The following is a 17,227-nucleotide window of genomic DNA, read 5'->3' as shown; positions in this document are numbered from 1 at the left end:
CAGTGGGAGTTCAAGGTTTCACTCACCATCCTGCCGCATACGCAGAGTGAGTGCCTTTCACCCATTCAATACACTTCCCAGTGATCCTTGCCAAAGTCTTTTCAATTAGGCTGCCTATTCCTATCACCTATGTTGCATTCAGAGGTCATGGTAAAACACTGTAATGGGCAGGGGCAGATGTAATGCATAGCCACAGTTTATGGGTTGTTAGAAGGGCATGGAAACACCCAGTAGAGTCCTGAATTGAGGTTTTTCAACCAGGCAATGTTACCTGCCATGCTGATCTATGATATAGGAAGCTTGAGGGAATTTGTGAATGAGAGAGGGTAGTTGATCATGATTTCGTGGCCCACTCTTAAATCGTGGGTGCACATTATCTCTGCATGCCACTAGGGTTCGACTATTTCCATTCTGAGTCAGTTTCACATATTTTCAATCAAGGTGTCCATTCTATCCCAATTCTGCAGATTAAACACACCCAGATAAATCACATTTATACTGTATGCATTTCCCCTAAAACAAGTGTTATTGCATGCATTTTACTCTAAATACGTAGTTGGACCCCCCCCCCTCAAAAAAAACCTACACCTTTTGTACACACAGTTTTGAACTGAAACTGCATTGCAAATTTGCAGAGGTTTGCAGTCCTGATGCCTGCATTTAAAAAAATGTTTTAGTCAAAATATTGCAAATTGGACCTGTTTGCTGAAAAATGGGGACCAAACCTATTTCTCCCAAATCTTTGCTTCTGATCCCTTATTCCATAGGTAACTGTAATCTATGTCTCCACCTGCTTCCTATGTCCACAGTTAAGCTAATCTGAACGTCAAAGACTTTTAACAATAGGTATGCAAGAAGCCCACACAGACACTTATAAGTGGCAACTGCTATTTTTTCCAAATATATTCTGTCATATTAAATAGCCACATCAATTATTCACAATGAAAATTTCATCAACACCTGTGCAACAAAAATAACACCTCTCCTACAACGGCATCATTCTTTTTAATTAATTTAACTTTCAATAAAAGTGTAACTATTATTGCACTAAATTGGAAGAAGGTCTCGCGGATGCATCTTGCATCACAGTCAGACATTTTGTCCTAGGACAGACTACCAGCACTGAAGGGATTTCGCCCCCTGCTCTGTTCATTCGATTCATTTCTACAGCACCACCCATGTACACGGTGAGAAGAACCCTGGAAGAGGCTGGGCCAATCACAATGCCCCTCTGCCCCACCCCAGCTATGATCAGGACCCCGACCCCATCCACTGCAAAAGTCTGCTTTTATAGTCAGCCTAAAGTTTTGCTGTGCAAGTTGAACTGAGCTGAAAGCTAATCTGTGGAGTGGCAGAGAGATACAGGTTTATGGTTGAGAACGGATAAGCTGTATCCTGAATAGTGAGGTTCAGGTTTGTTTACAATCCTCTTGTATTCATGAACCAGAAAAGTCAGGGTCCCATTTGAATTTAATTTCTAATTTAATATCGAACCACCTTGATCCCTCCCGCACACCTTACAAAGAACGAGAGGACAGGTCTCTGCCCCAAGTGGCTTGCTATCTAGAAACAGACACAGGGGAGAGACAACAGACAAGGGGAAGGAAAGTGGGGCAGGGACAAACATGGGGGGAAAGAAGATTTGTGTATCAAAGGCTTCATGGGAAAAGGCAGCCCTTGAAGGAATCTGCAGGCTGTTCTTGCACAGGCCGCTTTGTTCAAACCTGGGTGTTATGATCCTGGTGACATGGAGTAATGCATCCTGCCATGGGAGCATGCCCAGTGTTAGGTTGGCGTGGAATACTGCAGCATGGCATTCTGGGGCTTTTAGCAGGAGATGCCTCCAAAGGTGGAAGGAGGCACCCAGCCACCTTGATTCAGCCTCTTGTTTTGCTAAAAGGACTATGAACTTCAGAGTGAAGCTATTTCACAGTGAGAAAATTTCACTAACTACCTGATTTATTCAGCCCCCTCCGCTCCCCGCCACCTGCATCCCCAGCCCCCAATTATTCTAAAGCACAGGGGAACAGCATACCATGATAAGCGCTAACTAGGATACTTCAATTGACGAGTGAGCAAAAATAATTTTCTTCCCTGTTTATAAAACGAGGCATTTGCTTTATGAATATAGGTAAAGCTGCTGAAGACACAATAGAACCAAAAACACTTGATCTGATCATTCCAGCCCATGATTTAATTAAGGTGCTACATACTGGTAATAAAAGTAGCTAATAATGCAGCTAACCCCTGAAAGAAAGAAAGAAAGAAACACAAAGTTCACAGTAATTTGGCAGTCTATAGAATCTGCATCTTTCTGTGTCATTGTTTCCCCCTTCGTCCATTATTCTGTGATCAAAGCTTTGCTCCCCACCCATTTTTATGTGGGTTTTATGATGCCAATTCCACCAAATTTCTCCCGCAGAAAGCAAGCAAGGGTGAAGAATGCTAATGGGAGTAACAGCATTGCCCAGATTTTATTCACTCCATTTATTGTTTCTGTCCCACTTCTCCTTCCTGAGGGAAGCCCAATGTTTGTATCATTCCAGACGGAAGAGGCAACAGATACACTGTAGAGCTGAGCATTTCATGCACATCCCCAGGTCAAAAGATTCTCCCAGCTCTTGCATGCCTGCCAAGTTGCTGTCGGAGAAATAAGGGACCGGGCGGAAGTAGCAGACCGGAAGTAGCGCTGCCACCATTTTGGAACTGGGCGGAGCATGCTCAGAAGCAACTTTTGATGCTGCTTTGCCCAGTTCCAAAATGGCCGCCGCGCCAGAAGTCGCACTGCAGCCATTTTGGAACTGGGCAGAGCAGCATCAAAAGTCGCTTCTGAGCATGCTCCGCCCAGTTCCAAAATGGCCGGTGCGCCAGAATAAACTGGGGGAAAAAACAACAACAGTTTTTTCAGCTAGGAACAGCTGAGGGGAGCGGACTTCTTTAGCAGGGAGCATTGCATATCCATGGAAACTCCCTCTGCAACTGAACGCCCAGATCTTCACAATCACACAAGGAGCCTCCATGAATACCAAAGGCTCTTCCCACTAACTGTAGGTGGGGCAGAGGTAGTTAATGTGATCTCAGGGGTGAGGCTAAATACAAAGCCTTGAAACCCTGTGGTGCCCATGTTGCCCGTTTCCCTCCAAACAGGAAGACTACAGCCAATGCTTAACTTCTGTAACACAACATGCAACTGAGTTTAGGAAAATAGGAAGTCACTTTACATTGAGTCAGAACACTGGTCCACCCATCTAGCTCAGTACTGTCTAAACTGGTTGACAGGGGCTCTCTCCAGGGTTTGGGGCAGGAATCTCTCTCAGTCCTACTTGGAGATGCAGAATACTGAACCTGGGACCTTCTACGAGCAAGGAAGAAGCTCTGCCACTGAGTTAAGATCTTGCTCTGAAGTCTTTCTCTCTGTTGCAGATATGGGAAGGAAAGACAATGTGAGTTGAGGCTGCTTATGGAGGGTAGGGATTGGAGAATGGTGGAAACCTTGTTTATGAGCATTTCTGTGCTGTAACACAGCACAAGGCCAGCTTATGAAGACAATTTGAGCAGGAGATCCCAGAGTGGAGGGGCGGGGGGCTGATACGCCATTAGGTTCTTGTCTCCATTTACTCCTCTGTGCTTCATCAACAAAATGAAAAAACAAAGAAACACAACAACAACAACAGGTAAAGGACATGAATTCCACTAACGTTAACATTGACCTAACAGAGTTATTTTGGACTCGCAGCTGTCCATAGAGGCGCAGGTCAATTCTGTGTCCAGGGCAGCTGTCTTGAAAGACCTACATTGGCTCCCAGTACATTTTCAAGCACAATTCAAAGTGTTGGTGCTGACCTATAAAGCCTTAAACGGCCTTGGTCCTGAAGGTGCGTCTCCACCCCCATCATTCTACCCGCACACTGAGGTCCAGCGCCGAGGGCCTTCTGGCGGTTTCCTCACTGCAAGAAGCTAAATTACAGGGAACCAGGCAGAGGGCCTTCTCGGTAGTGGCACCAGCCCTGTGGATGCCAAAGAGAACAACAACTACCAGGCTTTTAGAAGACATCTGAAGGCAGCCCTATTTAGGGAAGCTTTTAATGTTTGGTGGACTACTGTATTTTAATATTGTGTTGGAAGCCGCCCAGAGTGGCTGGGGAAACCCAGCCAGGTGGGCTGGGTAAAAATAAATAAATAAATAATAATAATAATAATAATATTTATTATTATTATTATTAAACCTTGGTGATACCTCATCATCATTATCATGAACAATCACCACCACAGCAGCAATAGCAACAACAACAACAGCAACAGTAAATTATTTTTACTTCGGTTATAGTACAGTTACTACAGTAGTAAATTACTCTGAGGGATTAAGAACGGGCAAACTACAGGAAACGAAAAACGACATTGTGACTGAATGCATTTACACATTTGGATTGCATTTGGGGATTAGGAAATACGAGCAAGAGGGACCAAAGGGTGTTTCTAAAAGAGGCCATTTAAAAATGCACATGCTTTTATAGCACATGCATTAAGCTAGTCCACAAGTTTCATTTCTGTTTGCCCCCCCCCTTCAAGATTTTCTCTTGGTTCTCTTGAAATCCATCCAAATTCTTCCTTTTTTAAATACTGGGATCTGTCACTGTTTTGTTCTCTATGACAGATTGTGTCTACTGTTGAAACAAACGTTCTGCTTAAAAGAACCTCAGGTGGTCTTCTCCCTCTTGCAGCTCCCATAACTACGGGAAATATCTTGCTCATATTTCATGCAAGGGTCACATCCAGACATTCTCAACCTGCTATCACACATTGTATATGACACACTATAAAACAAGAATTTGCCAACTGAATGAAGACATTCTTCCAGAGACTTCCAGATTCCTTTTATTCATGTCTATGTCTATATCCTCTTGGTATTACAGCTTGCTAACTGAGGCCTACAGAGTAGCAGTGACTAACCTGCTATGTTGCTGGAATACAATTTGCAACAGTTCTGAGCATTTCTCCTGCTGGCCGGCTCTAACGGAAGTTGGAGGCCCGCAACATCTGCAAGGCGACAAGTTCCCCACCCCTGCTATATATACAGTCTAATCTCAAGACTTGCTATGATCTGGAGAGAGGAAGTTCAAAATCCACAAAGCTCCGCTTCTGTGCAACCACAATTAATTTTTATTATTAAGTGAAGTGAGCATCTGATTGATTGTATCAGAGGAATTTTTAAGGGGTGCAGAGGATGGGTAAAAAGGTAAAGGACACCTGACAGTTAAGTCCAGTCGCGAACGACTCTGGGGTTGCGGCACTCATCTTGCTTTACTGGCCGTGGGAGCCGATGTTTGTCTGCAGACAGTTTTTCCGGATCATGTGGCCAGCATGACTAAGCCGCTTTTGGTGAAACCAGAGCAGTGCACGGAAACGCCGTTTACCTTCCCGCCGGAGCGGTACCTATTTATCTACTTGCACTCTGACGTGCTTTCGAACTGCTAGGTTGGCAGGGGGGTGTCATTCCATGCCAAATCACCTGGTGCCATGTGCTGTCACAACTCAGATTTTCTTCAATTTTTTTTTTTAAGGTTACTTATGAGATAACCTCAAATTAAATTTTTAAGATTTTTTGGTCCAAAATTGGGCGCAGGATAAATTTTTAAAATTTTCGATTTTTGTGCGATTTAGGCTAATGCAATTTCTGCATCAGTTTAGAAAAAACCTCTGTTTTGCTAATTTTTCAACCAACTGGGCTTATTTTGGTATCAAAATAAACTAATTTTTGTCTCTTTCAAAAGAAGGGACAAAAATGGTATTAAGTGCCAACGTAAACTGACCATTCAAAGTGAATTATTGTCATTTTTGTACCGTGGTAGGTTTGATAAGCCATAGCATGCAAACCACAACTAACACATGTATCATACAGTACTTTTTTCATATAATGGGCTAACCATGAACTTGAAGAAGAAGAAGAAGAAGAAGAAGAAGAAGAAGAAGAAGAAGAAGAAGAAGAATTTGGATTTGATATCGTGCTTTATCACTACCCTAAGGAGTCTCAAAGCGGCTAACATTCTCTTTTTCCTTCCTCCCCCACAACAAACACTCTGTGAGGTGAGTGGGGTTGAGAGACTTCAAAGAAGTGTGACTAGCCCAAAGTCATCCAGCTGCTACATGTGGAGGAGCGGAGAGTGGCTGCTGGTATCACAAAGTCACCAATGGCTACCTATTCCCCTCTGTAGTACCTGTAGTACTTACAGGAAATGCTGACAGATTTCGTACACATGCATTCTAGCTTCCTTTTACCTCTCAGGTTTCAGAGGTAAGTGATTTAGAAGGAGAACAAGGACAGACAGACTTGCAGAGGTGCGGGGGCACTATCACACAAGGTAATTAGCAGCCATGCAATTAATGAAAAACTATATATAGACAATGACGACACCAGGCCCTGTTCTCAGGCTGACACATCAATGAAACTGTACCAATGAAGGAAATGATGAAAAGGGAAAATATATGACAAGGCAGCAGAAATCTGAAATCCACACATAATAATAATAATAATAATAATGGAAAAATCCAAAGGGACCACACTGAAAGATGTGATTAGAATCTTACTGATGTGCCAACACGATGCAAGGTACATTATGAAAAGGAGGCACGTGACGAGGATGTAAATACTGGAGGAGGAGGAGAGAGAATTTGTGCGGAATACTTGAGAAATATCACATATGCCGATTTAGAGTCAACGCCACTTGGTAGGTGCTAATGTAGTAAAGTTATAACTGTTCATTAACCAAGTCTAGGATCACAATTAAAGGTGGCACTTGAAGGCAAATCCCCACGGGTGACAAGCAGCGCCATGTGAGGCTCTGGCGAAGGGCAATCTGGCCCCTTTGGGGAGGCAATCAGGCATCTGCGCTGGAGAACTCTGATGTCAAGAGGACACCTCGGGGGACTCTCGGGTAAGTGTTGTGAAGCTTGCAACAGCACTGTTAATGAGCCCCAAAGCTTTGGAAACGATATAACAAATATACTTCTATAAACAACAATTTATCACCCCATATCAGAGATACTGAAGGAAAAGATCTACGGGGGGATGAAGAACTCCTAATCCTCAATCATATGTGCGATATTTTTAAATATATTCTTATTTATTTATTTATTTGCTTACTTAGTTGCTCACTCTACTTCAGATGCCAACATGTGAAGGTTCAATAACCTGCACTCCTTATGCCTGATTTTGCTTAGTAAGAATTAGCCACAATTGTGGTTATGGTGCTGGAGGAGACTCTTGAGTGTCCCATGGACTGCGAGAAGATCAAACCTATCCATTCTGAAGGAAATCAGCCCTGAGTGCTCATTGGAAGGACAGATCGTGAAGCTGAGGCTCCAATACTTTGGCCACCTCATGAGAAGAGAAGACTCTCTGGAAAAGACCCTGATGTTGGGAAAGATTGAGGGCAGAAGGAGAAGGGGACGACAGAGGACGAGATGGTTGGACAGTGTTCTCGAAGCTACGAACATGAGTTTGACCAAACTGCGGGAGGCAGTGGAAGACAGGAGTGCCTGGCGTGCTATGGTCCATGGAGTCACAAAGAGTCGGACACGACTAAACGACTAAACAACAACAACATAGGGCATAACCACCGCACCATACGTTGAATCCAATTGAGCGAGCTCCCCCCTCCCCAGGGTCAGGTGGGCCACGATCTTGCTGTCTCCCCCCATTACACATGCACAATGCACGTTAACTGATGTGTGCAAAGGGTTTGAGATTCTTAGGAGTCTTAATAATTCAAACTGAAGTATCCACTCGATTCCACATTCCAGATGGAGCTGTGGCGGAGCAGTTTGCTTGGATTCGAGTGTCCATTGGTCAAACCCTCCAACACCTCACTTCCAGCTGAGCAAAGGAAGTACACCAATTAGATGCAGCTCAGCCTCAACCAAAGTTTACAGTGTGACCCTAATCCCCTTTGCTACAAGATGGATTTAAATAACCATAAATGGTCAGGACAGTACAAGAAGAATGCCTCACTGCATGTCCATATCCTCCCCAAATTGTCCCTTTTGCTGTAAAAACATTTGAGACTGGGAAGGTAGAACAAGTACAGCCCTGCTTATATTTCTAAAGGCAAGACCTTAAAAAAGAAAAAGACCTTTTTAAAGCCCTGGAAACCTAGAGCTGGCACTGCAAATCCTCATGTGCAGAAGGAAAGGGCCGCTTCTGCAGACATTTATTCCTAGAGGCGCCTAGCTTCTGCCAGTTTATGGGCACCTACTAGGTTTTGCCTGTTGTCTTTGTCCATGGAGTTTTCCTGGCAGAGATACTGGAGTGGCTTGCCAGTTCCTGCTCCAGGTGGATCATGTTTAGTCAAAACTCTCCACAATGACCTGTCCATCTTGGGTGGCCCTGCATGGCATAGCTCATAGCTTCTCTGAGTTATTCAAGCCCCTTCGCCATGACAAGGCATTGATCCATGGGGTCACAAAGAGTCGGACACGACTAAACGACTAAACAACAACAACAACAACAAGGTTTTGCATTTAGATTCCCCACTGATGGGCATGCATTGCTGGGGTATCAGGGGTCAGCAAACATTTTCAGTAGGGGGCCGGTCCACTGTCCCTCAGACCTTGGGGGGGGGGCAGACTATATTTTTTTGGGGGGGGAATATGAACAAATTCCTATGCCCCACAAATAACCCAGAGATGCATTTCAAATAAAAAAACACATTCTACTCATGTAAAAAACATGCTGATTCCCAGACCGTCCGCGGGCTGGATTTAGAAGGCGATTGGGCCGCATCCGACATCCGGGCCTTAGTTTGGGGACCCTGATCTAGATCAACAGCAGAAATACTTCCAGACCTTGACCCTGGAGTTGAATCACACCTCTGACAGTGCAGTGGTGATTTGCTGGCATTATTATGAGCAACATTATGCTGGTTTCCTTGACAGACACTAATAAATGTTGAGAAGCAAAAGGGCCTGTCTGTAATCCACAGCCCACTTACTCTGGAGTAGTGCCATAAAAAGAAAATAAAAGTCCAATGACACTAAAGTGGGTTGTGGCCATTCTCCATTACTTAATATGGGATGTGTGGCTTTATTTACTACTTGTCAGTCCGGGATCAATAAATCATATACAAGTTCAGGTTATTCTGACTGCCAGATCAGATTTGCACATCACTTTCCGATCTAAAATGCTGCAAAGAAGTCACGTTTTCACCTTGTTGACAATTTTAAGAGCCAGTCTTGATTTACAGTGACAGGAGACAGAAAATAAAACAACATGCTCTGGAAAATAAAATAAAAAAGGCTTACTGTAGACTCACAGTAAGATCCATAAAAGTCTGGGAAACCAACAGATCAAACTGCTAAGGACTCTTTCATAGCCTTCTTGATTTATTTTATTTTTTATTGGTCAGACTAGAAAATTTGTATGCTGCTTTTCCAACAGCAATGCTGAGCTCAAACCGTCTCACAGTAACAACAATAACATTAAAAAGCAACATTATAATCATATAGGGAACACAACAGCATATAAATAAGGCAATAAACAAATCATGTCATCCAATAATAATAATAATAATAATAATAATAATAATAATAAATTATTTATACCCCGCCCATCTGGCTGGGTTTCCCCAGCCACTCTGGGCGGCTTCCAACCAAATATTAAAAACAGTACAGTATCAAACATTAAAAACTTCCCTAAACAGGGCCGCCTTCAGTTGTCTTCTAAATGTAAAATAGTTACTTATTGCCTTGACATCTGCTGGGAGGGCGTTCCACAGGGCGGGTGCCACTACCGAGAAGGCCCTCTGTCTGGTTCCCTGTAACCTCACTTCTCGCAATGAGGGAACCGCCAGAAGGCCCTCGGTGCTGGATCTCAGTGTCCGGGCTGAATGGTGGGGGTTGGAGACGCTCCTTCAGGTATACAGGACCGAGGTAATAAAGTAATAAAATTAAATACAAACTCATAGCAATTCAAAACAGCGGAAATGGCGGCTATGTACCATCCCTGTATCTGTTGACATACTATCTCTGGGAAGGGGCTAAGTTTTCTTTGTTAATTGTAGCACATTGATGACAAAATCCAGCAAAAATGTCTGCATTTCATCTGCTGTGAAAGATATTCCTGAATATTCCAAGTCTGGATGAAAATAGTGTCTCGCCAAACCAGAATTCCTATCTCCAGACATGTGAGAACAGAAAACAGGGACTCAGTTGTGGGGAAAGATAAGGGTGGAATTGGATGACAACTAAGGGAGCTAGGAGGCTGGGAAGGAGGCAAGGATCTTGGTTGGAGGATGGAGTACTTGAAAGAGTTCAGAAAAAGGGCAGGGAGATAAGAATCCAGATCTGGTGCAGGCCACAAATGATAAGGGTACTTCCACAAGAGACATTAATAAATACTTCAGAAACATAGGAAGCTCCCTTGTAGCCTATTGATCCATTAAGACAGGCATCTCCAGACTTCGGCCCTCCAGATATTTTGGACTACAATTCCCATCATCCCTGACCACTGGTCCTCTTAGCTAGGGATCATGGGAGTTGTAGGCCAAAACATCTGGAAGGCTGCAGTTTGGGGATGCCTGCATTAAGATCAGCACTGTCTGCTCCAACCTTCCTCAACCTAATGGTTTCCAGGTGTGGTTGGACTACAACTCCCATCAGCCCCAGTCAGACACGGAAGTTGCAGTACTGTAGTCCAATGATATCTGGAGCGGACTAGTTTGGGGAAGGCTGGTCTGCAGCTCTCCAGGGCCTAAGGACATGCAGAGAGTTCATGACTGAGGTGAAATTTGAACAGGGAGTGCTAAAAAAAAAAGTTATGGCTTTGCACTGCTTCCACTGTCGGGAGGCAGTGATGCTTCTGAATGAATACCAGTTCCTGGAACCAACAGGAGGGGACAGGGTTCTTGTGCTCGGATCCTGCTTGCCAGTTTCCCACAGGCATCTAGATGGCCACTGTGAGAACGGGGTGCTCAATCCCAGGTACAACAACAACTGCAGTTTCCACACACACACACACACACACACACACACGGGCCAGTGCAAATGAACCATGATACTTTTGCTGTTATTTTCTGACACCATCAACAAGGATGTTAGTCAGCGTGTGACCAAAGCTCTTCTATTTTTGTTTGCCAGTAAAAACAACAACAACAACAACAACAACAACAACAACAACAACAACAACAGCAATGTCCACAGCGCTTTTGTGAATGGATGACACCACAGAGGAATGTAGTGATGTTAGGAGTTGAATAAACAAGCTGAGCTTATTCTGCTCATGGATTCTGACTTCAAGTCATTACATTTATATGTCAGCAGCTCGGGATGTGCAGCAGATCAGCCATTTCGTTTCCCCACTCACCTTTGCTGAGGCAAAGGCTGCAGAAGAGTCACATTGCTGTCTCTCAGCAACAAATACCTACAAGCCAGCCCTGTCACCTTCAGAGGGAGGCATGACAATTCATTTCAGACTGGAAACCCTGGAAGAGCGTATTTCTTTTTTTCCAAGTTTGCAAAAAATGCACCTAGAGCTTGTTGTCCACTTAGCACCCCAACCAACCCTGAGAGAACTGCATCCCATTTGTCACTGCAGACAGAGTCTTAAGCGGCCACTCAAGGACAAGCTGGCCCTGTGTCCCTGGGAGAAATCGCCAAGCCACCCAGGAAACAGAACTATCCCAGAGGGTGTGGTTTCATATAACAGCTCTGCCACTCCACTGTGGGTGGGCAGGGGGAGGACAGCAACCTGCGCTGGCATAATTCAAGCTCAAATAACTGCTCAGTCTAAGATGGAGCAAAATGTCAGCAGCCGTCACCAAGACACCTGGAGATCTGGGCTCAATTCCTAGCTCCCATTTGGTCTCGGCGACCTGAATTCACAGATCATTTTGACATGGTGATCTTTGTCGTGTTATACTAGACCAGGCTTTCTCAAACTCGGCCCTCCAGATATTTTGAGACTACAATTCCCATCATCCCTGGCCACTGGTCCTGATAGCTAGGGATCATGGGAGTTGGAGGCCAAAAACATCTGGAGGGCCAAGTTTGAGGAAGCCTGTACTAGACATACTAGTGAAACCTCTCCAGCATATGTTGAGATTACCAAAGAATCTGCCTTATGCTGACTATTGATCTACCCAGCCCAGTATTGTTTATTCTGACTGCTAAGGGTTCATGAAGGCCAGGCATCCCCAAACTGCGGCCCTCCAGATGTTTTGGCCTACAACTCCCATGATCCCTAGCTAACAGGACCAGTGGTCAGGGATGATGGGGATTGTAGTCCAAAACATCTGGAGGGCCGAAGTTTGGGGATGCCTGATCAAGGCACTTTTGCCTAGCACTGCTACCTACCGAAGGTCCTTTTAGCACCATCATCTACAGAAGCCATTCCATGAGGCTCTAATATAAGACAGGGAGAATGATGGAACTGCAGGGCCTCTCCTTCAACTGTGCAGGGAGAAAAGCAACTTTAGGATCCTCTCTTTGAAATCTTTTATTTCCAGTTGCTCATGAAAAGAGTTATGTAACTAAGAAAGAGTACCCAAGTTTGCTACGGTATATTTCCCCTTCTTCCCCCACAACCCCTTTTCCTTTTCTGTTGTGTCTTTAAGATGATAAACATGGGGGCAGGGGCTGTCTTATCAGTGACATTTGGCAAGCTGCTCTTGGAGCCTTTTTCTTCTGAAGACTGTGGGGGAAATGCCCTGTGCTCCATTTTGGAGGAAGGCTGGGACAGAAAGCTATAAAATATAATAAATATAAAATAAACAGAATATGCCGCTGCAGAAAGTATCCTAATTCAGGCTGAGCCACACAAATCACATGGGAAGCTGCATGTGCTGTGCTTGCGATTACAAATACCACAGTATCCCTGCAATAATTCAGTTGGGTCAATGACAGAAACCATGCAAAAACATTTGGTGTGAATCAGACCTCAGAGACGGCTTTGCCCAGAATGGAATCAGCCAGCTACTTAATGTTCTATGCATGGAGAATATGAATCAATGTGATCCACCTCGTCCAAGACTTCAAGAGCCTTTGACCAGGCACTTCATGATGCAAATCAGTAGTTTTGGTTTAAATGATCAGTACTGTAGAGACCCAAGTTCACATCCATGCTCAGCAATGAAGTACAGAAGATGAGCTTGCGAAGTGGCAAAGATGTCTACCATGCCTCTGCTTTGTCAAATGGGTTAATGGACACGTGGTGGGATTCCCCCCCCCCCCCACACACACACCATGCATTTTAGCATGTAGAAAAAACAGGGGCTTTATCAAGTGGTAAGACTTAGAATCATAGAGTTGGAAGAGACCACAAGGGCCATCCAGTCCAACCCCCTGCCAAGCAGCAAACACCATCAAAGCATTCTTGACATATGGCTGTCAAGCCTCTGCTTAAAGACCTCCAAAGAAGAAGACTCCACCACACTCCTTGGTAGCAAATTCCACTGCCGAACAGCTCTTATTGTCAGGAAGTTCTTCCTAATGTTTCTTGAAGTTTGAATCCATTGCTCCGTGTCCGCTTCTCTGGAGCAGCAGAAAACAATCTTTCTCCCTCCTCCATATGACATCCTTTCATATATTTGAACATGGCTATCATATCACATCACTCCTTAACCTTCTCTTCTCCAGGCTAAACATACCCAGCTCCCTAAGCCGTTACTCATAAGGCATCGTTTCCAGGCCTTTGACCATTTTGGTTGCCCTCTTCTGGACACGTTCCAGCTTGTCAGTATCCTTCTTGAACTGTGGTGCCCAGAACTGGACACAGTACTCCAGATGAGGTCTGACCAGAGCAGAATACAGTGGTACTATTACTTCCCTAGATCTAGATGCTATACTCCTATTGATGCAGCCCAGAATTGCATTGGCTTCTTCACCTCAACCCCATTGGCAAATTGGCTTCCTGTATTGGGCAAGCGTATGTTAACCACAAATATATATTTAACCCCGAGCATATTTTAACCATAAACGGCATATAATTAGCATCTCCTGCCAAAAGCGGGATCCATAGCCCTTTATCCATCACAGCAAATTCCCAGGCTGGGAAGAGTTATGACACTTATTGCAGTTGCTTTTTTTGGTGCGTTAAAGTTAGAAGAGAACATGGGTCACCTCAGTAGCAACACCACACTCTTCTCTGATGGTGGGGCACGATACAGATTTAGAGAGCTGGACAGATGGAAAACAACAGACCTGAGCCCCTGGGACAAGGATCTGAGGGGAAATCTAAGCAAGCAGGAAGACTGGTAATTGAGAAACTCTTCTAGATACGAGAGTCAATGCTAACAGCTGGCTGACCCAGCCTGACACAGAAGAGTCTGGGTGGAGTCACTCTGGAGCCCGAGGAACCTGAGGAACCATCTGACCCGCAGCTCTCGGTGCTTCAATATGAGGCAGCATAGCACAGATTTTAAAGTTCCCAGTTCGTCACACACTTCTCATCTGGAGAAAGAGCATCAGGTCAGTACTGCAGCAGCTGTATGTGGACTCTGTCCATGCCGGGGATTGGGGAACCTTTGGCCCTCCTAACATAGGCCTTCCTCAACTGCAGTTCCTATTCTCCTGGACCACTGGCCCCGCTGGCTGGGGCTGATGGGAACTGGAATCCTGCTGCACTAAAGTACCATGGGTCCACAGCCCTGTTCTGGACTCTTAGAATCATAGAGTTGGAAGAGACCACAAGGGCCATCCAGTCCAACCCCCTGCCAAGCAGGAAACACCATCAAAGCATTCCTGGCAGATGGCTGTCAAGCCTCCACTTAAAGACCCCCAAAGAAGGAGACTCCACCACACTCCTTGGCAGCAAATTCCACTGCCGAACAGCTCTTACTGTCAGGAAGTTCTTCCTAATGTTTAGGTGGAATCTTCTTTCTTGTAGTTTGAATCCATTGCTCTGTGTCCGCTTCTCTGGAGCAGCAGAGAACAACCTTTCTCCCTCCTCTATGTGACATCCTTTTATATATTTAAACATGGCTGTCATATCACCCCTTAACCTTCTCTTCTCTTTATGGATGTAACCACCCCATGCGCTATAGAGCCCATTTCAGCCTGGAAACGAGTGTGGAGCCAGAAAAAGGCACTGTGGCCAGAAGCACTGAGCACTTGATGATACGGCAGTTTCATCATTTCCACACCACCTATCGAGATGAACTCTATCCAGGCATTCACCCCAAGTGGTAAAGCCTCTCGAATACTGTGCAACGTGTTACCAAGGCACCTGGGCTGCTCTCAAAACAAAAAGAAGCCCATTTTGTCACTTTCTTATCATGCAAGCTATTACCTTTCATTAGTGCCCCCGAGGTGAGCAGCCCACAGCCAATAAATATTAATGCTCCCTGACAATGATACAACACCGGCTCCAAACACTCATAAGCAGAGTGTCATTATTAGGCCTGAGCATGCTACATTTTTTTGATTAACCATATTTTTCAGCTCACTTGTGATCTCGATCGCTTCCCCCGAAAGCTTTGTTTATGTGCACATATGTACGTGTCGGTGCATGTGGAGTGAATAACAGCTCTCCACAGTCCCTCGCTATCTGGGTTCCCTGGGGGGAAGGAAGGCTCACAGAGCCTGCTTGCTTTGTTTATGTCTGATCTCCGTGAGGCAGGCTGCATGCCTTTTCAGGACATGCCACAAAGCATGTGAGGCCAGTTTGCATACGGTCCTCACATGCGGTGTGTCCCATGATACTTTGGGTCAATGTGCCTCAGCAAGTGTGTGTGATAGTATAGGTATATCTAGCTACAAAGTAGATTGAGCTACATATATATTGATAGGGACCGTCATGGTTGTGAGTCCTGAAAGACTTGTTCCCTGCCTTGTAGGCCTTTTCCCACCTGGCCTGGAAAGGCAGGACCCTCACTGACTCCAGCTACAAAAGCTGAGGCTGCTGAAGAGGCCAGAGGCCATCTTGGCTGACTCTTAGTGCAGAGTGCAGACCCAAGTCATCGAGCCTGAGCTTCCATAGCTTGCCACTCACCATGACTGGCAGAATTGGCAGTAACATTGCAGGGAACCAGGCAGAGGGCCTTCTCGGTGGTGGCGCCCACCCTGTGGAACGCCCTCTCATCAGATGTCAAAGAGAAAAACAGCTACCAGATTTTTAGAAGACATCTGAAGGCAGCCCTGTTTAGGGAGGCTTTTAATGTTTAATAGATTATTTCATTTCATTTTTCTGTTGGAAGCTGCCCTGAGTGGCTGGGGAAACCCAGCCAGATGGGCGGGGTATAAATAATAATAATAATAATAATAATAATAATAATAATAATAATATTATTATTACAGCAGCAGATATGTTCAATGCTTATGGTAACATTTTATTTTCTTCCCAACTATGTTGCTTTAAATATCCATTTTGGCTTCCTTTAGTAATGCTTTTTTTGAAATGTTTAGCATTTTTCTTTTGTTGACTTTTCTGCATTAAATGTGCATTCTGTAGTCGACCTCCTTTGTAACATTTTATTTTGAAATCTTTTAAGATAATATTTTAGCTTCCTGTTAAATGTGTTGCATTGAATGTACACTTTTAACTTGACTTACTTTTTTCTGGATTGTTTTATTTGATCTTTTAATACAGGCTGTAAGTCGCTTTGATATTTTCCCCCCTAAAAACTATAGAGCAATATAGAAATGAATAGTAACAGCAACAATATAGTACCTTTTATGGGATTTTAATTTTCAGCAGTTTTGGGAAACAATATAATTCATTCATTGATTGATTTGCTAATTAAATTCGGGATTCCTCCGGAAACCTCAATAATTTTCATTACGAAACAAAACAGCCTCCTGAAGCCAGCAGGAGGATCGGTGTGACAACATCCCAGAGACATGGAAAATCTAAAAAGCAACTTAAGCAGAAAGTGTGCTTCATTTAAGGTTTCTGCTTTTCAGCACTTTTACGGAAATAAATGCTTAGCAAAACGTGGGCCCTCTGTAAAGCCTGAAATATCAGCATCTGTATTAGAAATGACAGGAGCTACTACTACCCCAAGAATAGAATGATTGTCTTGTGTTTGTTTTAAGCTGTGATGGCCTTTGTCTATGACCGATAAAGTTGGTATCCCATCAGATCACAAGTATTTTTTTTTAAAAAAATGCGGACACACAAGCCTCCCATGTTAGGAGCATCACATTTTTGTCTTTTTGTGAAATCAAGAGCCCGGTTCACAAGCAGATCCTTCTGTATACCGAAGCAGCATTAAATGTCAGAGCATTGCTTAGAGTGGTG

The 17,227-nt window shown here is 44.3% G+C and overlaps 1 protein-coding gene across 3 annotated transcripts in view; it reads right to left on the bottom strand.

Moving 5' to 3' along the window:
- The window catches only part of PTPRG (protein tyrosine phosphatase receptor type G), a 584,481-nt gene that overhangs the window by 100,165 nt on the left and 467,089 nt on the right, over positions 1–17,227 (bottom strand). The gene's annotated exons all lie outside the window — the stretch shown is intronic.

This window comes from Zootoca vivipara, chromosome 2 (assembly GCF_963506605.1).
Source record: "Zootoca vivipara chromosome 2, rZooViv1.1, whole genome shotgun sequence".
In the NCBI taxonomy this organism is placed as follows: domain Eukaryota; kingdom Metazoa; phylum Chordata; class Lepidosauria; order Squamata; family Lacertidae; genus Zootoca; species Zootoca vivipara.
Note: the sequence above shows the minus strand (reverse complement) of the source record. Positions and strands in the feature narration are given on the sequence as shown.